Source organism: Phyllobates terribilis, unplaced genomic scaffold (assembly GCF_046119375.1).
Source record: "Phyllobates terribilis strain yellow unplaced genomic scaffold, ASM4611937v1 Scaffold_1__5_contigs__length_1240528914, whole genome shotgun sequence".
NCBI classification, from domain to species: domain Eukaryota; kingdom Metazoa; phylum Chordata; class Amphibia; order Anura; family Dendrobatidae; genus Phyllobates; species Phyllobates terribilis.
The window spans coordinates 47,463,719-47,485,793 of record NW_027362761.1 but is presented as its reverse complement, the minus strand read 5'-3'; positions in this window follow the sequence as shown (position 1 = coordinate 47,485,793).

Genomic DNA, 22,075 nt, shown 5'->3' with positions numbered 1-22,075 from the left:
GTGTGTGCGTGTGTGCGGAGCCGTGTGTGTGCAGAGCCATGTGTGTGTGTGTGTGTGTGTTTGTGCGGAGCCCTGTGTGTGCGTTCAGAGCCATGTGTACGTGCAGAGCCCTGTGTGTGTGTGTGCGGAGCCCTGTGTGTGTGCAGAGCCATGTGTGCGGAGCCCTGTGTGTGTGGGTGCAGAGCCATGTGTGCGGAGCCCTGTGTGTGTGTGTGTGTGCAGAGCCCTGTGTGCGGAGCCCTGTGTGTGTGTGTGTGTGTGTGTGTGCGGGTGCAGAGCCATGTGTGCGGAGCCCTGTGTGTGTGTGTGTGCGCGGAGCCCTGTGTGTGTGTGTATGTGCGGAGCCCTGTGTGTGTGTGTGTGTGCGGAGCCCTGTGTGTGTGTGTGTGTGTGCGGAGCCCTGTGTGTGTGCGGAGCCTGTGTGTGCAGAGCCCTGTGTGTGTGTGTGTGCAGAGCCATGTGCGCGGAGCCCTGTGTGTGTGTGCAGAGCCATGTGTGTGTGTGCAGAGCCATGTGTGCAGAGCCCTGTGTGTGTGTGTGTGCAGAGCCGTGTTTGTGTGGAGCCATGTGTGCGGAGCTGTGTGTGTGCAGAGCCATGTGTGCGGAGCCCTGTATGTGTGTGTGTGTGTGTGTGTGTGTGCGGAGCCCTGTGTGTGTGTGTATGTGTGCAGAGCCATGTGTGCGGAGCCCTGTGTGTGTGTGTGTGTGTGTGTGTGTGTGTGTGCTTAGCCCTGTGTGTGTGTGCAGAGCCATGTGTGCAGAGCCCTGTGTGTGTGCAGAGCCCTGTGTGTGTGTGTGCAGAGCCATGTGTGCAGAGCCCTGTGTGTGTGTGTGTGCGGAGCCCTGTGTGTGTGTGCGGAGCCCTGTGTGTGTGTGTGCAGAGCCATGTGTGCGGAGCCCTGTGTGTGTGTGTGTAGCCGTGTGTGTGCGGAGCCCTGTGTGTGTGTGTGCAGAGCCCTGTGTGTGTGTGCAGAGCCCTGTGTGTGTGCAGAGCCCTGTGTGTGTGTGTGTGTGTGCGGGTGCAGAGCCATGTGTGCGGAGCCCTGTGTGTGTGTGTGCGGAGCCCTGTGTGTGTGTGCGGAGCCGTGTGTGTGCAGAGCCATGTGTGTGTGTGCGGGTGCAGAGCCATGTGTGCGGAGCCCTGTGTGTGTGTGTGTGCGGAGCCGTGTGTGTGTGTGCGGAGTCCTGTGTGTGTGTGCGGAGTCCTGTGTGTGCGTGCAGAGCCCTGTGTGTGTGTGTTCGGGTGCAGAGCCATGTGTGCGGAGCCCTGTGTGTGTGTGTGTGCGGAGCCGTGTGTGTGCAGAGCCATGTGTGTGTGTGTGTGCGGAGCCCTGTGTGTGTGTGTGCGGAGCCATGTGTGCGGAGCCCTGTGTGTGTGTGTGCGGAGCCCTGTGTGTGTGCGTGTGCGGAGCCCTGTGTGTGTGTGTGTGTGGAGCCGTGTGTGTGCAGAGCCCTGTGTGTGTGCGTGTGTGCGGAGCCGTGTGTGTGCAGAGCCATGTGTGTGTGTGTTTGTGCGGAGCCCTGTGTGTGCGTGCAGAGCCGTGTGTACGTGCAGAGCCCTGTGTGTGTGTGTGCGGAGCCCTGTGTGTGTGCAGAGCCATGTGTGCGGAGCCCTGTGTGTGTGGGTGCAGAGCCATGTGTGCGGAGCCCTGTGTGTGTGTGTGCAGAGCCCTGTGTGCGGAGCCCTGTGTGTGTGTGTGTGTGCGGGTGCAGAGCCATGTGTGCGGAGCCCTGTGTGTGTGTGTGTGCGCGGGTGCAGAGCCATGTGTGCGGAGCCCTGTGTGTGTGTGTGTCTGCGGGTGCAGAGCCATGTGTGCAGAGCCCTGTGTGTGTGTGCAGAGCCATGTGTGCGGAGCCCTGTGTGTATGTGTGTGTGCAGAGCCATGTGTGCGGAGCCCTGTGTGTATGTGTGTGTGCAGAGCCATGTGTGCGGAGCCCTGTGTGTATGTGTGTGTGCAGAGCCATGTGTGCGGAGCCCTGTGTGTGTGGAGCCCTGTGTGTGTATGTGTGCGGAGCCGTGTGTGCAGAGCCGTGTGTGTGTGTGTGTGCAGAGCCCTGTGTGTGTGTGCGGAGCCTGTGTGTGCAGAGCCCTGTGTGTGTGCAGAGCCATGTGCGCGGAGCCCTGTGTGTGTGCAGAGCCATGTGTGTGTGTGCAGAGCCATGTGTGCAGAGCCCTGTGTGTGTGTGTGCAGAGCCCTGTGTGTGTGTGTGCAGAGCCCTGTGTGTGTGTGCGTGTGTGTGTGCAGAGCCATGTGTGCAGAGCCGTGTGTGTGTGTGTGTGTGCGTGCGGAGCCCTGTGTGTGTCTGTGTGCGGAGCCATGTGTGTGTGTGCACAGCCATGTGTGTGTGTGCAGAGCCCTGTGTGTGTGTGTGTGTGCAGAGCCATGTGTGCAGAGCCCTGTGTGTGTGTGTGTGTGTGTGCGGAGCCGTGTGTGTGCAGAGCCATGTGTGCGGAGCCCTGTGTGTGTGGAGCCGTGTGTGCTGAGCCGTGTGTGTGTGTGTGTGTGCAGAGCCCTGTGTGTGTGTGTGTGTGTGTGTGCAGAGCCCTGTGTGTGTGTGTGCAGAGCCCTGTGTGTGTGTGCGTGTGTGTGTGCAGAGCCATGTGTGCAGAGCCCTGTGTGTGTGTGTGTGTGTAGAGCCATGTGCGCGGAGCCCTGTGTGTGTGTGTGTGCGGAGCCCTGTGTGTGTGTGTGTGCGGAGCCATGTGTGTGTGTGCAGAGCCATGTGTGCAGAGCCCTGTGTGTGTGTGTGTGTGTGTGCAGAGCCATGTGTGTGTGTGCAGAGCCATGTGTGCAGAGCCCTGTGTGTGTGTGTGTGTGCGGAGCCGTGTGTGTGCAGAGCCATGTGTGCGGAGCCCTGTGTGTGTGTGTGTGTGTGTGTGTGGAGCCATGTGTGCAGAGCCGTGTGTGTGCAGAGCCATGTGTGCGGAGCCCTGTGTGTGTGTATGCGGAGCCATGTGTGCGGAGCCCTGTGTGAGTGTGTGTGTGCAGAGCCATGTGTGCGGAGCTGTGTGTGTGCAGATCCATGTGTGCGGAGCCCTGTGTGTGTGTGTGTGCGGAGCCCTGTGTGTGTGTGCGGAGCCATGTGTGCGGAGCCATGTGTGCGGAGCCGTGTGTGTGTGTGTGTGCAGAGCCCTGTGTGTGTGTGTGTGCGGAGCCCTGTGTGTGTGTGTGTGCAGAGCCATGTGTGTGGAGCCCTGTGTGTGTGTGTGTGTGTGTGTGCAGAGCCCTGTGTGTGTGTGTGTGTGTGTGCAGAGCCATGTGTGCAGAGCCCTGTGTGTGTGTGTGTGCGCGGAGCCCTGTGTGTGTGTGTGTGCAGAGCCATGTGTGCGGAGCCCTGTGTGTGTGTGTAGCCGTGTGTGTGCAGAGCCATGTGTGTGTGTGTGTGTGCGGAGCCCTGTGTGTGTGTGTGTGTGTGTGTGTGCTTAGCCCTGTGTGTGTGTGCAGAGCCATGTGTGCAGAGCCCTGTGTGTGTGCAGAGCCCTGTGTGTGTGTGTGCAGAGCCATGTGTGCAGAGCCCTGTGTGTGTGTGTGCGCGGAGCCCTGTGTGTGTGTGCGGAGCCCTGTGTGTGTGTGTGCATAGCCATGTGTGCGGAGCCCTGTGTGTGTGTGTGTAGCCGTGTGTGTGCGGAGCCCTGTGTGTGTGTGTGCAGAGCCCTGTGTGTGTGTGCAGAGCCCTGTGTGTGTGCAGAGCCCTGTGTGTGTGTGTGTGTGCGGGTGCAGAGCCATGTGTGCGGAGCCCTGTGTGTGTGTGTGCGGAGCCCTGTGTGTGTGTGCGGAGCCGTGTGTGTGCAGAGCCATGTGTGTGTGTGCGGGTGCAGAGCCATGTGTGCGGAGCCCTGTGTGTGTGTGTGCGGAGCCGTGTGTGTGTGTGCGGAGTCCTGTGTGTGTGTGCGGAGTCCTGTGTGTGCGTGCAGAGCCCTGTGTGTGTGTGTTCGGGTGCAGAGCCATGTGTGCGGAGCCCTGTGTGTGTGTGTGTGTGCGGAGCCGTGTGTGTGCAGAGCCATGTGTGTGTGTGTGTGCGGAGCCCTGTGTGTGTGTGTGCGGAGCCATGTGTGCGGAGCCCTGTGTGTGTGTGTGCGGAGCCATGTGTGCGGAGCCCTGTGTGTGTGCGTGTGCGGAGCCCTGTGTGTGTGTGTGTGTGGAGCCGTGTGTGTGCAGAGCCCTGTGTGTGTGCGTGTGTGCGGAGCCGTGTGTGTGCAGAGCCATGTGTGTGTGTGTTTGTGCGGAGCCCTGTGTGTGCGTGCAGAGCCGTGTGTACGTGCAGAGCCCTGTGTGTGTGTGTGCGGAGCCCTGTGTGTGTGCAGAGCCATGTGTGCGGAGCCCTGTGTGTGTGGGTGCAGAGCCATGTGTGCGGAGCCCTGTGTGTGTGTGTGCAGAGCCCTGTGTGCGGAGCCCTGTGTGTGTGTGTGTGTGTGCGGGTGCAGAGCCATGTGTGCGGAGCCCTGTGTGTGTGTGTGTGCGCGGGTGCAGAGCCATGTGTGCGGAGCCCTGTGTGTGTGTGTGTCTGCGGGTGCAGAGCCATGTGTGCAGAGCCCTGTGTGTGTGTGCAGAGCCATGTGTGCGGAGCCCTGTGTGTATGTGTGTGTGCAGAGCCATGTGTGCGGAGCCCTGTGTGTATGTGTGTGTGCAGAGCCATGTGTGCGGAGCCCTGTGTGTATGTGTGTGTGCAGAGCCATGTGTGCGGAGCCCTGTGTGTGTGGAGCCCTGTGTGTGTATGTGTGCGGAGCCGTGTGTGCGTGCAGAGCCCTGTGTGTGTGTGCGGAGCCTGTGTGTGCAGAGCCCTGTGTGTGTGCAGAGCCATGTGCGCGGAGCCCTGTGTGTGTGTGTGTGCAGAGCCATGTGTGTGTGTGCAGAGCCATGTGTGCAGAGCCCTGTGTGTGTGTGTGCAGAGCCCTGTGTGTGTGTGTGTGTGTGTGCAGAGCCCTGTGTGTGTGTGCGTGTGTGTGTGCAGAGCCATGTGTGCAGAGCCGTGTGTGTGTGTGTGTGTGTGTGTGTGTGCGTGCGGAGCCCTGTGTGTGTCTGTGTGCGGAGCCATGTGTGTGTGTGCACAGCCATGTGTGTGTGTGCAGAGCCATGTGTGCAGAGCCCTGTGTGTGTGTGTGTGTGTGCAGAGCCATGTGTGCAGAGCCCTGTGTGTGTGTGTGTGTGTGCGGAGCCGTGTGTGTGCAGAGCCATGTGTGCGGAGCCCTGTGTGTGTGTGTGTGTGTGTGTGTGGAGCCGTGTGTGCTGAGCCGTGTGTGTGTGTGTGTGTGTGTGTGTGTGTGTGTGTGTGTGCAGAGCCCTGTGTGTGTGTGTGTGTGCAGAGCCCTGTGTGTGTGTGCGTGTGTGTGTGCAGAGCCATGTGTGCAGAGCCCTGTGTGTGTGTGTGTGTGTAGAGCCATGTGCGCGGAGCCCTGTGTGTGTGTGTGTGCGGAGCCCTGTGTGTGTGTGTGTGCGGAGCCATGTGTGTGTGTGCAGAGCCATGTGTGCAGAGCCCTGTGTGTGTGTGTGTGTGTGTGCAGAGCCATGTGTGTGTGTGCAGAGCCATGTGTGCAGAGCCCTGTGTGTGTGTGCGGAGCCGTGTGTGTGCAGAGCCATGTGTGCGGAGCCCTGTGTGTGTGTGTGTGTGTGTGTGTGGAGCCATGTGTGCAGAGCCGTGTGTGTGCAGAGCCATGTGTGCGGAGCCCTGTGTGTGTGTATGCGGAGCCATGTGTGCGGAGCCCTGTGTGTGTGTGTGTGTGCAGAGCCATGTGTGCGGAGCTGTGTGTGTGCAGATCCATGTGTGCGGAGCCCTGTGTGTGTGTGTGTGCGGAGCCCTGTGTGTGTGTGCGGAGCCATGTGTGCGGAGCCCTGTGTGTGTGTGCGGAGCCATGTGTGCGGAGCCGTGTGTGTGTGTGTGTGTGTGCAGAGCCCTGTGTGTGTGTGTGTGCGGAGCCCTGTGTGTGTGTGTGTGCAGAGCCATGTGTGTGGAGCCCTGTGTGTGTGTGTGCAGAGCCCTGTGTGTGTGTGTGTGTGTGTGCAGAGCCATGTGTGCAGAGCCCTGTGTGTGTGTGTGTGCGCGGAGCCCTGTGTGTGTGTGTGTGCAGAGCCATGTGTGCGGAGCCCTGTGTGTGTGTGTAGCCGTGTGTGTGCAGAGCCATGTGTGTGTGTGTGTGTGCGGAGCCCTGTGTGTGCGTGCGGAGCCCTGTGTGTGTGTGCAGAGCCCTGTGTGTGTGTGTGTGCGGGTGCAGAGCCATGTGTGCGGAGCCCTGTGTGTGTGTGTGTGTGTGTGTGTGTGTGTGCAGAGCCATGTGTGTGTGTGTGCGTGCAGAACCATGTGTGCGTGCAGAGCCCTGTGTGAGTGTGTGTGTGCGCTGAGCCCTGTGTGTGTGTGCGTGCAGAGCCGTGTGTGCGGAGCTCTGTGTGTGCGGGTGCAGAACCATGTGTGCAGAGCCCTGTGTGTGTGTGTGCAGAGCCCTGTGTGTGTGTGTGCAGAGCCCTGTGTGTGTGTGTGCGGGTGCAGAGCCATGTGTGCGGAGCCCTGTGTGTGTGTGTGCGGAGCCCTGTGTGTGTGTGTGTGTGCAGAACCATGTGTGCGGAGCCCTGTGTGTGTGCGTGTGCGGAGCCCTGTGTGTGTGCAGAGCCCTGTGTGTGCGTGCAGAGCCATGTGTGCGTGCAGAGCCCTGTGTGTGTGTGCAGAGCCATGTGTGCGGAGCCCTGTGTGTGTGTGTGCGGAGCCGTGTGTGCAGAGCCATGTGTGTCTGTGTGTGTGTGTGGAGCCCTGTGTGTGTGTGCATGTGCAGAGCCATGTGTGCGGAGCCCTGTGTGTGTGCAGAGCCCTGTGTGTGCGTGCAGAGCCATGTGTGCGTGCAGAGCCCTGTGTGTGTGTGCAGAGCCATGTGTGCGGAGCCCTGTGTGTGTGCGTGTGCGGAGCCCTGTGTGTGTGTGTGCGGAGCCGTGTGTGCAGAGCCATGTGTGTCTGTGTGTGTGTGTGGAGCCCTGTGTGTGTGTGCATGTGCAGAGCCATGTGTGCGGAGCCCTGTGTGTGGGTGTGGGTGCTGAGCCATGTGTGCGGAGCCCTGTGTGTGTGTGTGCAGAGCCCTGTGTGTGTGTGCAGAGCCATGTGTGCGGAGCCCTGTGTGTGTGTGTGTGTGTGTGCAGAGCCATGTTTGCGGAGCCCTGTGTGTGTGTGTGTGTGTGTCTGCGAGTGCAGAGCCGTGTGTGTGTGTGTGTGTGCAGAGCCATGTGTGCGGAGCCCTGTGTGTATGTGTGTGTGCAGAGCCATGTGTGCGGAGCCCTGTGTGTATGTGTGTGTGCAGAGCCATGTGTGCGGAGCCCTGTGTGTATGTGTGTGTGCAGAGCCATGTGTGCGGAGCCCTGTGTGTATGTGTGTGTGCAGAGCCATGTGTGCAGAGCTATGTGTGTGTGTGGGTGCAGAGCCCTGTGTGTGTGCGTGTGTGCAGAGCCCTGTGTGTGTGTGTGTGCGGAGCCCTGTGTGTGTGTGTGTGTGTGCGGAGCCGTGTGTGCAGAGCCATGTGTGTGTGTGTGCGGAGCCCTGTGTGTGCGTGCAGAGCCCTGTGTGTGTGTGCGTGCGGAGCCCTGTGTGTGTGTGCGTGCGGAGCCCTGTGTGTGTGTGTGTGCGTGCGGGTGCAGAGCCATGTGTGCGGAGCCGTGTGTGTGTGTGCAGAGCCATGTGTGCGGAGCCCTGTGTGTGCGGGTGCAGAGCCATGTGTGCGTAGCCCTGTGTGTGTGTGTGTGTGTCTGCGGGTGCAGAGCCATGTGTGCGGAGCCCTGTGTGTGTGTGCAGAGCCCTGTGTTTGTGTGTGTGTGTGTGTGTGCAGAGCCATGTGTGCGGAGCCCTGTGTGTATGTGTGTGTGTGTGTGCGCGGAGCCCTGTGTGTGTGTGTGCAGAGCCATGTGTGCGGAGCCCTGTGTGTGGAGCCCTGTGTGTGCAGAGCCGTGTGTGTGTGCAGAGCCCTGTGTGTGTGTGTGCAGAGCCATGTGTGCGGAGCCGTGTGTGCGGAGCCCTGTGTGTGTGTGTGCAGAGCCATGTGTGTGCGGAGCCCTGTGTGTGTGCAGAGCCGTGTGTGCGTGCAGAGCCCTGTGTGTGTGCAGAGCCATGTGTGCGGAGCCGTGTGTGTGTGCGGAGCCGTGTGTGCAGAGCCCTGTGTGTGTGTGTGTGTGTGTGCAGAGCCCTGTGTGTTTGTGTGTGCAGAGCCATGTGTGCGTGCATAGCCGTGTGTGTGTGTGGAGCCTGTGTGTGTGGGTGTACACCAGGGAGCTGTGACCCGGGCAGGCACATCGTGGTAGCATGAGATGGACTCTACAACCCACAGAAGTTGCTCAGGTAGTGCAGCTCATCCAGGATGGCCCATCAATGCGAGCTGTGGCAAGAAGGTTTGCTGTGTCTGTCAGCTTAGTGTCCAGAGGCGGGAGGCGCTACCAGGAGACAGGCCAGTACACCAGGAGACGTGGAGGGGCCGTAGGAGGGCAACAACCCAGCAGCAGGACCGCTACCTCCGCCTTTGTGCAAGGAGGAGCACTGCCAGAGCCCTGCAAAATGACCTCCAGAAGGCCATAAATGTGCATGTGTCTGCACAAACGGTTAGACACCGACTCTATGAGGGCCCGACGTCCACAGATGGGGGTTGTGCTCACAGCCCAACACCGTGCAGGACGCTTGCCATTTGCCACAGCACACCAGGATTGGCAAAGTCGCCACTGGCGCCTTGTGTACTTCACAGATGAAAGCAGGTTCACACTGTCACATGTGCTCAGACGTGACAGAGTCTGGAGACGGCGTGGAGAGCGATCTGCTGCCTGCAATATCCTTCAGCATGACCGGTTTGGCAATGGGTCAGTAATGGTGTGGCATTTTTTTGGAGGCCCGCACAGCCCTCCTTGTGCTCTCCAGAGGTAGCCTGACTGCCATTAGGTACAGAGATGAGATCCTCAGACCCCTTGTGAGACCATATGCTGGTGCGGTTGGCCCTGGGTTCCTCCTAATGCAGGACAATGCCAGACCTCATGTGGCTGGAGTGTGTCAGCAGTTCCTGCAAGATGAAGGCATTGAAGCTATGGACTGGCCCGCTCGCTCCCCAGACCTGAATCCGATTGATCACATCTGGGACATCATGTCTCGCTCCATCAACCAACGTCACGTTGCACCACAGACTGTCCAGGAGTTGGCGGATGCTTTAGTCCAGGTCTGGCAGGAGATCCCACAGGAGACACAATACTGAGACTCATTTTGACTTGTTTTAAGGACATTACATCAAAGTTCGATCAGCCTGTAGTGTGTTTTTCCACTTTAATTTTGGGGGTGACTCCAAATCCAGGCCTCCATTGGTTAATAAATTTGATTTCCATTGATGATTTTTGTGTGATTTTGTTGTCAGCACATTCAACTTTGTACAGAACAAAGTATTCAATGAGAATATTTCATTCATTCAGATCTAGGATGTGTTATTTGAGTGTTCCCTTTATTTTTTTGAGCAGTGTGTATGTATGTGTATATAATATATGTGTGTGTGTGTATATATATATATATATTCACTCACTTCATCTTTCTATTATCTATCTAAGTATATATTTATCTATTAAGCTAATTATCTATCCATCCAGATAGCTATTATGTATCCATATATCTACTATCTATCCATATATCTATCTATCTCTGCATATATCTATTATCTACAGGTGCTTCTCACAAAATTAGAATATCATCAAAAAGTAAATTTATTTCAGTTCTTCACTACAAAAAGTGAAACTCATTATATAGGGTCATTACAAACAGTGATCTATTTCAAGTGTTTATTTCTGTTAATGTTGATGATTACGGCTTACAGCCAATGAAAACATAAAAGTCATTATCTCAGTAAATTAAAATAATTAACAAAAAACACCTGCAAAGGCTTCCTACGCATTTAAAAAGGTCCCTTAGTCTGTTTCAGTAGGCTCCACAATTATGGGGAAGACTGCTGACTTGACAGATGTCCAGAAGGCAGTCATTGACACACTCCTCAAGGAGGGTAAGCGACAAAAGGTCATTGCTAAAGAAGCTGGCTGTTCACAGAGAGCTGTATCCAAGCATATTAATGGAAAGTTGAGTGGAAGGAAAAAATGTGGTAGAAAAAGGTGCACAAGCAACCGGGATAACTGCAGCCTTGAAAGGATTGTTAAGAAAAGGCCATTCAAAACTTTTGGGGAGATTCACAAGGAGTGGACTGCTGCTGGAGTCATTGCTTCAAGAGCCACCACACACAGATGTATCCAGGACATGGACTACAAGTGTCGCATTCCTTGTGTCAAGCCACTCATGACAAATAGACAACTCCAGAAGCGTCTTACCTGGGCCAAGGAGAAAAAGACCTGGACTGTTCTCAGTGGTACAAGGTGTTTTTAAATGAAAGTAAATTTTGCATTTCATTTGGAAATCAAGGTCCCAGAGTCTGGAGGAAGAGTGGAGAGGCCACAATCCAAGCTGCTTGAGGTCTAGTGTGAAGTTTCCACAATCAGTGATGGTTTGGGGAGCCATGTCATCTGCTGGTGTAGGTCCACTGTGTTTTATCAAGACCAAAGTCAGCGCAGCCGTCTACCAGGAAATTTTAGAGCACTTCATGCTTCCCTCTGCCGACAAGCTTTTTGGAGATGGAAATTTCATTCTCCAGCAGGACTTGGCACCTGTCCACACTGCCAAAAGTACCAATACCTGGTTTACAAACAACAGTATCACTGTGATTGATTGGCCAGCAAATTCGCCTGACCTTAACCCCATAGAGAATCTATGGGGTATTGTCAAGAGGAAGATGAGAGACACCAGACCCAACAATGCAGACGAGCTGAAGGCTGCTATCAAAGCAACCTGGGCTTCCATAACACCTCAGCAATGCCACAGGCTGATCACCTCCAGGCCACGCCGCATTGATGCAGTAATTGATGCAAAAGGAGCCCTGACCAAGTATTGAGTGCATTTACTGAACATACATTTCAGTAGGCCAACATTTCAGATTTTAAAAACATTTTTCAAGCTGTTATAAAGTATTCTAATTTACTGAGATAATGACTTTTGTGTTTTCATTGGCTGTAAGCCATAATCATCAACATTAACAGAAATAAGCGCTTGAAATAGAGCACTCTGTAATGACTCTATATAATATATGAGTTTCACTTTTTGTATTGAAGAACTGAAATAAATTAACTTTTTGATGATATTCTAATTTTGTGTGAAGCACCTGTATCTATCCATATATCTATCATCTATCTATCTATCTTTGCAGTGGAGCTATCTTATATGCAGCTGCACTATATATAATAATTCTATGTGTTTCTGTGCTGCTGTCCTTGTGTAATGTACAGGCAGCCATTATACACATATATGCATATAAATACATTGTTGCAGACTGTAAATCTCGGCTTCCATAGTAGATCCAGCTGGAGCCGCGTGCCAGAGATGACTGTGATTGTAGCTATCCTCATCATCTATCAGTCCCCTGTGAATGCCGCCAATGTGTCATGTGCAGGTGTATAATGTGCAGTCATGTGCACAGAAATCTTTTATTCTACATGACTATTCTATAAAGATCTTCGGTGTCTCTTCCATTTAGACCATTTTATCACAAAAAAAGACCTTGTTCACACTTCCTTTTTTCTGGTTAAATTTCTTTTGACCTTTGACAGCTACAATAGCATCCCATGGGGACTCATATATAAATGTACAGTTGTAATAACATGATTCATTCCCACTTTACAAATCAGGTTTATTAGCAAAATGTAAAAACGTTGTGCCCTTCACATTTCACATTATAATTGACTCAATACAACTAATATAACAAAGTTTCTCCAAATCCACCACAAAATGCCACTGCTACTGAATCATGCAGCCTTAGAGCTGTTCAGCCTCTTCATGACAAGCGTCTTTAGCAATTAAAGCCCTTTTGACTGTTATCACCTACTGCTAACATGATGCATAGTCAGACACCAGCTCCTGGTACCATCCCTGACAAATCTTACCCAGGAACCAGCTACACTACACTTCCCAGTAGCACCTGCTTCTACTCAATGCTGCACGCCCCTCCCCCTCACCTGTGTGCTGCTGGATTGCCAGAAGCGGCTGTCTTCCACTTCTATAGGAGCAGTGGTGTAATGTGTGACCGCGCTCCATCCACTTCTATAGGAGCAGTAATGTAATGTGTGACCGCGCTCCATCCACTTCTATTGGAGCAGTGGTGTAATGTGTGACCCTGCTCTGTTCACTTCTATTGGAGCAGTGATGTAATGTGTGACCCCGCTCAGTCCACTTCTATGGGAGCAGTGGTGTAATGTGTGACCCCGCTCAGTCCACTTCTATGGGAGCAGTGGTGTAATGTGTGACCTCGCTCCGTCCACTTCTATGGGAGCAGTGGTGTAATGTGTGACCCAGCTCCCTTCACTTCTATGGGAGCAGTGGTGTAATGTGTGACCCCGCTCAGTCCACTTCTATGGGAGCAGTGGTGTAATGTGTGACCCCGCTCAGTCCACTTCTATGGGAGCAGTGGTGTAATGTGTGACCTCGCTCCGTCCACTTCTATGGGAGCAGTGGTGTAATGTGTGACCCAGCTCCCTTCACTTCTATGGGAGCAGTGGTGTAATGTGTGACCGCGCTCCATCCACTTCTATAGGAGCAGTGATGTAATGTGTGACCGCGCTCCATCCACTTCTATAGGAGCAGTGATGTAATGTGTGACCGCGCTCCATCCACTTCTATTGGAGCAGTGGTGTAATGTGTGACCCTGCTCTGTTCACTTCTATTGGAGCAGTGATGTAATGTGTGACCCCGCTCAGTCCACTTCTATGGGAGCAGTGGTGTAATGTGTGACCCCGCTCAGTCCACTTCTATGGGAGCAGTGGTGTAATGTGTGACCTCGCTCCGTCCACTTCTATGGGAGCAGTGGTGTAATGTGTGACCCAGCTCCCTTCACTTCTATGGGAGCAGTGGTGTAATGTGTGACCCCGCTCAGTCCACTTCTATGGGAGCAGTGGTGTAATGTGTGACCCCGCTCAGTCCACTTCTATGGGAGCAGTGGTGTAATGTGTGACCTCGCTCCGTCCACTTCTATGGGAGCAGTGGTGTAATGTGTGACCCAGCTCCCTTCACTTCTATGGGAGCAGTGGTGTAATGTGTGACCCCGCTCCGTCCACTTCTAGGGGAGCAGTGATGTAATATGTGACCAGCTCCGTCCACTTCTATGGGAGCAGTGGTGTAATGTGTGACCCCGCTCCGTCCCCTTCTATGGGAGCAGTGGTGTAATGTGTGACCCTGCTCCCTTCACTTCTATGGGAGCAGTGGTGTAATGTGTGACCCTGCTCCCTTCACTTCTATGGGAGCAGTGGTGTAATGTGTGACCCTGCTCCCTTCACTTCTATGGGAGCAGTGGTGTAATGTGTGACCCCGCTCCGTCCACTTCTAGGGGAGCAGTGATGTAATATGTGACCCCGCTCCGTCCACTTCTATTGGACCAGTGGTCTAATGTGTGACCCCGCTCCATCCACTTCTATTGGACCAGTGGTCTAATGTGTGACCCCGCTCCATCCACTTCTATGGGACCAGTGGTGTAATGTGTGACCCCGCTCCATCCACTTCTATGGGAGCAGTGGTGTAATGTGTGACCCCCGCTCCATCCACTTCTATGGGACCAGTAGTGTAATGTGTGACCCCCGCTCCATCCACTTCTATGGGAGCAGTGATGTAATGTGTGACCCCGCTCCATCCACTTCTATGGGAGCAGTGGTCTAATGTGTGACCCCGCTCCATCCACTTCTATGGGAGCAGTGATGTAATGTGTGACCCCGCTCCATCCACTTCTATGGGAGCAGTGATGTAATGTGTGACCTCGCTCCGTCCACTTCTATTGGAGCAGTGATGTAATGTGTGACCCCGCTCCATCCACTTCTATGGGAGCAGTGATGTAATGTGTGACCCCGCTCCATCCACTTCTATGGGAGCAGTGATGTAATGTGTGACCTCGCTCCGTCCACTTCTATTGGAGCAGTGGTGTAATGTGTGACCCAGCTCCCTTCACTTCTATGGGAGCAGTGGTGTAATGTGTGACCCCGCTCCGTGCACTTCTAGGGAAGCAGTGATGTAATATGTGTGTGTGTGTGTGTACAGAGCCGTGTGTGCAGAGCCCTGTGTGTGTGTGTGCGGAGCCCTGTGTGTGTTTGTGCAGAGCCCTGTGTGTGTGTGTGTGCAGAGCCATGTGTGTGTGCGGAGCCATGTGTGTTTGTGCAGAGCCCTGTGTGTGTGTGTGCAGAGCCCTGTGTGTGTGTGTGTGCAGAGCCCTGTGTGTGTGTGTGTGCAGAGCCCTGTGTGTGTGTGTGCAGAGCCATGTGTGTGTGCAGAGCCATGTGTGTGTGTGTGTGCAGAGCCCTGTGTGCAGAGCCGTGTGTGTGTGCAGAGCCCTGTGTGTGTGCAGAGCCGTGTGTGCAGAGCCCTGTGTGTGTGTGTGTGTGCAGAGCCCTGTGTGTGTGTGCAGAGCCCTGTGTGTGTGTGTGTGTGCAGAACCCTGTGTGTGTGTGTGCAGAGCCCTGTGTGTGTGTGTGTGTGCAGAGCCCTGTGTGTGTGTGTGTGCGGAGCCATGTGTGTGTGTGTGTGTGTGCAGAGCCATGTGTGTGTGCAGAGCCATGTGTGTGTGTGTGCAGAGCCATGTGTGTGTGTGTGTGTGTGCAGAGCCATGTGTGTGTGTGTGTGCAGAGCCGTGTGTGTTTAAAGCTGTGGGTGCAGAGCCGTGTGTGTGTGCAGAGCCGTGTGTGCAGAGCCCTGTGTGTGTGTGTGTGCAGAGCCCTGTGTGTGTGCAGAGCCGTGTGTGCAGAGCCCTGTGTGTGTGTGTGCAGAGCCCTGTGTGTGTGCAGAGCCGTGTGTGCAGAGCCGTGTGTGTGTGTGTGCAGAACCCTGTGTGTGTGTGTGCAGAGCCCTGTGTGTGTGTGTGCGGAGCCGTGTGTACAGAGCCCTGTGTGTGTGTGTGCGGAGCCCTGTGTGTGTATGCGGAGCCATGTGTGCAGAGCCCTGTGTGTGTGTGTGCGGAGCCCTGTGTGTGTGTGTGTGCAGAGCCCTGTGTGTGTGTGTGCGGAGCCCTGTGTGTGTGTGTGTGTGCAGAGCCCTGTGTGTGTGTGCGGAGCCCTGTGTGTGTGTGTGTGTGTGTGTGCGGAGCCCTGTGTGTGTGTGCAGAGCCCTGTGTGTGTGTGTGTGTGTGTGTGTGTGCGGAGCCCTGTGTGTGTGTGTTCGGAGCCTGTGTGTGCAGAGCCCTGTGTGTGTGTGTGTGTGCAGAGCCATGTGCGCGGAGCCCTGTGTGTGTGTGCAGAGCCATGTGTGTGTGTGCAGAGCCATGTGTGCAGAGCCCTGTGTGTGTGTGCGGAGCCCTGTGTGTGTGTGTGTGCAGAGCCGTGTTTGTCTGGAGCCATGTGTGCGGAGCCGTGTGTGTGCAGAGCCATGTGTGCGGAGCCCTGTGTGTGTGTGTGTGTGTGTGTGTGCGGAGCCCTGTGTGTGTGCAGAGCCATGTGTGCGGAGCCCTGTGTGTGTGTGTGTGTGCAGAGCCCTGTGTGTGTGTGTGCTTAGCCCTGTGTGTGTGTGCGGAGCCGTATGTGTGTGTGTGCAGAGCCATGTGTGCAGAGCCCTGTGTGTGTGTGTGTGTGTGTGTGTGCAGAGCCCTGTGTGTGTGTGTGTGTGCAGAGCCATGTGTGCAGAGCCCTGTGTGTGTGTGTGCGCGGAGCCCTGTGTGTGTGTGTGCGGAGCCCTGTGTGTGTGTGTGTGTGTGTGTGTGCAGAGCCATGTGTGCGGAGCCCTGTGTGTGTGTGTGTAGCCGTGTGTGTGCGGAGCCCTGTGTGTGTGCGTGCGGAGCCCTGTGTGTGTGTGTGCGGAGCTCTGTGTGTGTGTGCAGAGCCCTGTGTGTGTGTGTGCGGAGCCCTGTGTGTGTTTGCAGAGCCCTGTGTGTGTGCAGAGCCCTGTGTGTGTGTGTGTGTGTGTGCGGGTGCAGAGCCATGTGTGCGGAGCCCTGTGTGTGTGTGTGCGGAGCCCTGTGTGTGTGTGTGTGCGGAGCCGTGTGTGTGCAGAGCCATGTGTGTGTGCGGGTGCAGAGCCATGTGTGCGGAGCCCTGTGTGTGTGTGTGTGGAGCCGTGTGTGTGCAGAGCCATGTGTGTGTGTGTGTGTGTGTGCGGAGTCCTGTGTGTGCATGCGGAGTCCTGTGTGTGCGTGCAGAGCCCTGTGTGTGTGTGTGTGCAGAGCCCTGTGTGTGTGTGTGCGGGTGCAGAGCCATGTGTGCGGAGCCCTGTGTGTGTGTGTGTGCGGAGCCGAGTGTGTGCAGAGCCATGTGTGTGTGTGTGTGCGGGTGCAGAGCCATGTGTGCGGAGCCCTGTGTGTGTGCGGAGCCATGTGTGCGGAGCCCTGTGTGTGTGCGTGTGCGGAGCCCTGTGTGTGTGTGTGTGTGTGCGGAGCCGTGTGTGTGCAGAGCCCTGTGTGTGTGCGTGTGTGCGGAGCCGTGTGTGTGCAGAGCCATGTGTGTGTGTGTGTGTTTGTGCGGAGCCCTGTGTGTGCGTGCAGAGCCATGTGTACGTGCAGAGCCCTGTGTGTGTGTGTGCGAAGCCCTGTGTGTGTGCAGAGCCATGTGTGCGGAGCCCTGTGTGTGGGGGTGCAGAGCCATGTGTGCGGAGCCCTGTGTGTGTGTGTGTGTGTGCAGAGCCCTGTGTGTGTGTGTGTGTGCAGAGCCATGTGTGCGGAGCCCTGTGTGTGTGTGTGTGTGTGCGGGTGCAGAGCCATGTGTGCGGAGCCCTGTGTGTGTGTGTGTGCGCGGGTGCAGAGCCATGTGTGCGGAGCCCTGTGTGTGTGTGTGTCTGCGGGTGCAGAGCCATGTGTGCGGAGCCCTGTGTGTGTGTGCAGAGCCATGTGTGCGGAGCCCTGTGTGTATGTGTGTGTGCAGAGCCATGTGTGCGGAGCTCTGTGTGTATGTGTGTGTGCAGAGCCATGTGTGCGGAGCCCTGTGTGTATGTGTGTGTGCAGAGCCATGTGTGCGGAGCCCTGTGTGTGTGTGTGTGTGCAGAGCCATGTGTGCGGAGCCCTGTGTGTGTATGTGTGCGGAGCCGTGTGTGCAGAGCCATTTGTGTGTGCAGAGCCGTGTGTGTGTGTGCGTGCAGAGCCCTGTGTGTGTGTGTGCAGAGCCATGTGTGCGGAGCCTGTGTGTGCAGAGCCCTGTGTGTGTGCAGAGCCATGTGCGTGGAGCCCTGTGTGTGTGTGTGTGTGCAGAGCCATGTGTGTGTGTGCAGAGCCATGTGTGTGTGTGCAGAGCCATGTGTGCAGAGCCATGTGTGTGTGTGCAGAGCCATGTGTGCAGAGCCCTGTGTGTGTGTGTGTGTGCAGAGCCCTGTGTGTGTGTGCAGAGCCCTGTGTGTGTGTGCAGAGCCCTGTGTGTGTGTGTGTGTGTGCAGAGCCCTGTGTGTGTGTGTGCAGAGCCCTGTGTGTGTGTGTGTGTGCAGAGCCCTGTGTGTGTGCGTGTGTGTGTGCAGAGCCATGTGTGCAGAGCCCTGTGTGTGTGTGTGTGTGCAGAGCCCTGTGTGTGTGTGTGTGTGTGCAGAGCCATGTGCGCGGAGCCCTGTGTGTGTGCGGAGCCCTGTGTGTGTGTGTGTGCAGAGCCATGTGCGCGGAGCCCTGTGTGTTTGTGTGTGCGGAGCCATGTGTGTGTGTGCAGAGCCATGTGTGCAGAGCCATGTGTGTGTGTGTGCAGAGCCATGTGTGCAGAGCCCTGTGTGTGTGTGTGTGCGGAGCCGTGTGTGTGCAGAGCCATGTGTGCGGAGCCCTGTGTGTGTGTGTGTGTGTGTGGAGCCATGTGTGCGGAGCCGTGTGTGTGTGGAGCCATGTGTGCTGAGCCGTGTGTGTGCAGAGCCATGTGTGTGGAGCCCTGTGTGTGTGTGTGTGTGTGTATGTATGCGGAGCCATGTGTGCGGAGCCCTGTGTGTGTGTGTGTGTGTGTGCAGAGCCATGTGTGCAGAGCCCTGTGTGTGTGTGCGAAGCCCTGTGTGTGTGTGTGTGTGCGGAGCCATGTGTGCGGAGCTGTGTGTGTGCAGAGCCATGTGTGCGGAGCCCTGTGTGTGTGTGTGTGTGTGTGTGTGCGGAGCCCTGTGTGTGTGTGTGTGTGCGGAGCCCTGTGTGTGTGTGTGTGCGGAGCCCTGTGTGTGTGTGCGGAGCCCTGTGTGCGGAGCCCTGTGTGTGTGTGCGGAGCCATGTGTGCGGAGCCGTGTGTGTGTGTGTGCAGAGCCATGTGTGCAGAGCCCTGTGTGTGTGTGCGGAGCCCTGTGTGTGGAGCCCTGTGTGTGTGTGTGTGTGCAGAGCCCTGTGTGTGTGTGTGTGTGCAGAGCCCTGTGTGTGCAGAGCCATGTGTGCAGAGCCCTGTGTGTGTGTGTGTGCGCGGAGCCCTGTGTGTGTGTGTGTGCGCGGAGCCCTGTGTGTGTGTGTGTGTGTGTGCAGAGCCATGTGTGCGGAGCCCTGTGTGTGTGTGTAGCCGTGTGTGTGCAGAGCCATGTGCGTGTGTGTGTGTGTGTGCGGAGCCCTGTGTGTGCGTGCAGAGCCCTGTGTGTGTGTGTGCGGAGCCCTGTGTGTGTGTGCAGAGCCCTGTGTGTGTGTGTGCAGAGCCCTGTGTGTGTGTGTGTGCGGGTGCAGAGCCATGTGTGCGGAGCCCTGTGTGTGTGTGTGTGTGCGGGTGCAGAGCCATGTGTGCGGAGCCCTGTGTGTGTGTGTGTGTGTGTGTGTGTGTAGCCGTGTGTGTGCAGAGCCATGTGTGTGTGTGTGTGTGTGTGTGCGTGCAGAACCATGTGTGCGTGCAGAGCCCTGTGTGAGTGTGTGTGTGCGGAGCCCTGTGTGTGTGTGCGTGCAGAGCCGTGTGTGCGGAGCTCTGTGTGTGTGTGTGCAGAGCCCTGTGTGTGTGTGTGCGGGTGCAGAGCCATGTGTGCGGAGCCCTGTGTGTGTGTGTGCGGAGCCCTGTGTGTGTGTGTGTGCGTGCGGAGCCGTGTGTGTGCAGAGCCATGTGTGTGTGCGGGTGCAGAGCCATGTGTGCGGAGCCCTGTGTGTGTGTGTGCGGAGCCCTGTGTGTCTGTGTGCAGAGCCATGTGTGCGGAGCCCTGTGGGTGTGCGTGTGCGGAGCCCTGTGTGTGTGTGTGTGTGTGCGGAGCCGTGTGTGTGCAGAGCCCTGTGTGTGTGTGTGCTGAGCCATGTGTGTGTGTGTGCGCAGCCCTGTGTGTGCGTGCAGAGCCATGTGTGCATGCAGAGCCCTGTGTGTGTGTGTGGAGCCCTGTGTGCAGAGCCATGTGTGCGGAGCCCTGTGTGTGTGCGTGTGCGGAGCCCTGTGTGTGTGTGCGGAGCCGTGTGTGCAGAGCCATGTGTGTCTGTGTGTGTGTGTGGAGCCCTGTGTGTGTGTGCGTGTGCAGAGCCATGTGTGCGGAGCCCTGTGTGTGTGTGTGGGTGCTGAGCCATGTGTGCGGAGCCCTGTGTGTGTGTGTGTGCAGAGCCCTGTGTGTGTGTGCAGAGCCATGTGTGCGGAGCCCTGTGTGTGTGTGTGCGGGTGCAGAGCCATGTGTGCGGAGCCCTGTGTGTGTGTGTGTGTGTGCAGAGCCATGTGTGCGGAGCCCTGTGTGTGTGTGTGTGTCTGCGGGTGCAGAGCCATGTGTGTGTGTGTGTGTGCAGAGCCATGTGTGCGGAGCCCTGTGTGTATGTGTGTGTGCAGAGCCATGTGTGCGGAGCCCTGTGTGTATGTGTGTGTGCAGAGCCATGTGTGCGGAGCCCTGTGTGTATGTGTGTGTGCAGAGCCATGTGTGCGGAGCCCTGTGTGTATGTGTGTGTGCAGAGCCATGTGTGTGTGTGTGTGGGTGCAGAGCCCTGTGTGTGTGCGTGCGTGTGTGTGTGTGTGCAGAGCCCTGTGTGTGTGTGTGTGTGCGTGCGGAGCCCTGTGTGTGTGCGTGTGCGTGTGTGCGGAGCCGTGTATGCAGAGCCCTGTGTGTGTGCAGAGCCATGTGTGTGTGTGTGCGGAGCCCTGTGTGTGCGTGCAGAGCCCTGTGTGTGTGTGTGTGTGTGCGGAGCCCTGTGTGTGTGTGTGTGTGTGCGTGCGGGTGCAGAGCCATGTGTGCGGAGCCGTGTGTGTGTGTGTGTGGGTGCAGAGCCATGTGTGCGGAGCCCTGTGTGTGTGTGTGTGTCTGCGGGTGCAGAGTCATGTGTGCGGAGCCCTGTGTGTGTGTGCAGAGCCCTGTGTTTGTGTGTGTGTGTGTGTGTGCAGAGCCATGTGTGCGGAGCCCTGTGTGTATGTGTGTGTGTGTGTGTGTGCGCGGAGCCCTGTGTGTGTGTGTGCAGAGCCATGTGTGCGGAGCCCTGTGTGTGTGTGTGTGGAGCCCTGTGTGTGCAGAGCCGTGTGTGTGTGCAGAGCCCTGTGTGTGTGTGTGCAGAGCCATGTGTGCGGAGCCCTGTGTGTGTGTGTGCAGAGCCATGTGTGTGCGGAGCCCTGTGTGTGTGTGTGTGTGCGTGCAGAGCCCTGTGTGTGTGTGTGCAGAGCCATGTGTGCGGAGCCGTGTGTGCAGAGCCGTGTGTGTGTGCGGAGCCATGTGTGCGGAGCCGTGTGTGCAGAGCCCTGTGTGTGTGTGTGTGTGTGCAGAGCCATGTGTGCGTGCAGAGCCCTGTGTGTTTGTGTGTGCAGAGCCGTGTGTGCGTGCAGAGCCATGTGTGCGTGCAGAGCCGTGTGTGTGTGCAGAGCCATGTGTGTGTGTGCGGAGCCGTGTGCGTGTGTGTGTGTGTGGAGCCTGTGTGTGTGGGTGTACACCAGGGAGCTGTGACCCGGGCAGGCACATCGTGGTAGCATGAGATGGACTCTACAACCCACAGAAGTTGCTCAGGTAGTGCAGCTCATCCAGGATGGCCCATCAATGCGAGCTGTGGCAAGAAGGTTTGCTGTGTCTGTCAGCTTAGTGTCCAGAGGCGGGAGGCGCTACCAGGAGACAGGCCAGTACACCAGGAGACGTGGAGGGGCCGTAGGAGGGCAACAACCCAGCAGCAGGACCGCTACCTCCGCCTTTGTGCAAGGAGGAGCACTGCCAGAGCCCTGCAAAATGACCTCCAGAAGGCCACAAATGTGCATGTGTCTGCACAAACGGTTAGAAACCGACTCTATGAGGGCCCGACGTCCACAGATGGGGGTTGTGCTCACAGCCCAACACCGTGCAGGACGCTTGCCATTTGCCACAGCACACCAGGATTGGCAAAGTCGCCACTGGCGCCTTGTGTACTTCACAGATGAAAGCAGGTTCACACTGTCACATGTGCTCAGACGTGACAGAGTCTGGAGACGGCGTGGAGAGCGATCTGCTGCCTGCAACATCCTTCAGCATGACCGGTTTGGCAATGGGTCAGTAATGGTGTGGCATTTTTTTGGAGGCCCGCACAGCCCTCCTTGTGCTCTCCAGAGGTAGCCTGACTGCCATTAGGTATTGAGATGAGATCTTCAGACCCCTTGTGAGACCATATGCTGGTGCGGTTGGCCCTGGGTTCCTCCTAATGCAGGACAATGCCAGACCTCATGTGGCTGGAGTGTGTCAGCAGTTCCTGCAAGATGAAGGCATTGAAGCTATGGACTGGCCCGCTCGCTCCCCAGACCTGAATCCGATTGATCACATCTGGGACATCATGTCTCGCTCCATCAACCAACGTCACGTTGCACCACAGACTGTCCAGGAGTTGGCGGATGCTTTAGTCCAGGTCAGGAGATCCCACAGGAGACACAATACTGAGACTCATTTTGACTTGTTTTAAGGACATTACATCAAAGTTGGATCAGCCTGTAGTGTGTTTTTCCACTTTAATTTTGGGGGTAACTCCAAATCCAGGCCTCCATTGGTTAATAAATTTGATTTCCATTGATGATTTTTGTGTGATTTTGTTGTCAGCACATTCAACTTTGTACAGAACAAAGTATTCAATGAGAATATTTCATTCATTCAGATCTAGGATGTGTTATTTGAGTGTTCCCTTTATTTTTTTGAGCAGTGTGTATGTATGTGTATATAATATATGTGTGTGTGTATATATATATATATATATATATTCACTCACTTC